This window comes from Prunus avium, chromosome 5 (genome assembly GCF_965620075.1).
Source record: "Prunus avium chromosome 5, drPruAviu1.hap1.1, whole genome shotgun sequence".
Taxonomy (NCBI): domain Eukaryota; kingdom Viridiplantae; phylum Streptophyta; class Magnoliopsida; order Rosales; family Rosaceae; genus Prunus; species Prunus avium.
In genome coordinates, this window is record NC_142288.1 from 28345332 (window position 1) to 28346975 (window position 1644).

At 40.0% G+C, this 1644-nt stretch overlaps 1 non-coding gene across 1 annotated transcript; it reads left to right on the top strand.

Moving 5' to 3' along the window:
* Positions 1-768: 768 nt before the first annotated feature.
* On the top strand, positions 769-875 carry LOC148294624 (small nucleolar RNA R71). Its single transcript, XR_015836215.1, has one exon. It is a non-coding gene; the product is annotated as a small nucleolar RNA R71 (small nucleolar RNA).
* Positions 876-1644: the final 769 nt, after the last annotated feature.

Below are 1644 nucleotides of genomic sequence, written 5' to 3' on the forward strand. Positions count from 1 at the left end.
ATCACAACATCATTTGAAAGATTAGAATCATCTTTATTATCAATGATCTTACCTGATCTGAGCACATGAATGGCCTTGGCTTCTGGGTTCTTTGGATTGATCTCAGTTTGGCTTGGCCATTTCCCAGGCACTCTTTGAGTTATTTCAGCAGCTATTTGGCCTAATTGGACTTCCAATTTGGAGATGGCAGCTTGTGTAGTTTGCTGAAAATTGGATTGGTTGATTGCCATCTGCTTCACTATATCTTCCAATGATGATGATGATTGTTGTGGCCTTTGGAATGAAGGGGGATTTGCTTGATTCTGGGTATTTCTCCATGAAAAGTTTGGATGATTCCTCCAACCTGGATTATAACTTTGAGAGTATGGATCATTTCTTGGACCTTGGTTGTAGGAATTTACCAACTTAGCTTGCTCTTGCACAAATTCTGGATATCCAGCCCCAAGTGGACAAGCTGTGGTAGCATGGTCATGAGATTCACAAATGCTACACACTTCCTTCGGAGGGCTTCTTGAGTTTAATGCAAGAAGAGCATCTAGCTTTTGTTCCAGTTTTGAAATCTGCACACTAGAAGCATCATTAGAACCACTAATAACACGTTTACCTCTTGTATCCGTATGTTGGGTCTCCATTGCTATCTCCTCAAAGAGTTCGTACGTTTCTTCTGGAGTTTTGGTTTTAAAAGAACCACCTGCAAAATTGGTGACTATATTATGACTAGAAGGGGTTAGTCCTTTATAAAACATACGCATTTGAAGCTTCAATGGAATCCCATGATGAGGACATTGGTTGAGCAACCCATTGAATTTCTCCCATGCTTCACAAAACGATTCATCATCTTGCTGTGCAAATAACAAGATCTTGTCCCTAAGCATGTCGGTCTTTTGTGTGGAGAAGTATTTTTCCAGGAACTTCTTTTGAATGGCAGACCATGTAGTGAGTGAACCAGGCTTCAAAGAATTCAACCAATACTTCGCCTTATCCTTTAAAGTGTATGGAAACACTCTCATTCGAAGTTGATCTTCTGTCACACCTGTCAAGGGAAAAGAACTCACAACATTAAAAATATCCTTTATATGAGTCAATGGATCTTCATTAGGTAAACCATAAAAGGAAGGCAGCATATTAAGATGAGAAGATTTAAGCTCATAATTTCGAGCTACAGTGGGCAGCAAAATGCTTGAAGGAGATGCTGGAATTGTTGGGATATCAAGTTCTCCCATGAACTCAATGGCAGCCATCATTTCTTCTTCTTCTTGGTCTGAACTTGTTTCCGAATTTGAAAGTGAAGAACCGGGAAGTTCAGTGTGGAGAGCAAGACTTGTAAATGTAGCAAGAGCTTGCTCTTTTGCAGTTGACAACTCCCTTTCTAGACGATTCTGAATTTCAGAGGTCACTCGTCTGGGTTGCAATGATGGTCCTGCGTTCAAAGATCTAGAACGTTGGAACGAAGACCTCACTTGTTCAAGTAATGGATTTTTAGACATAAACTACCTGAAACAGAAAATTAGATTAATTAGAAACACTAAAAAGAATAGGGTAACCTTGGGCACATAACCAGGGAAGAACTTTCGTTCAGTCCCCGGCAACGGCGCCAAAATTTGTTGTTAATAATATGTTAACTCGCAATTGTACGGGGCAATT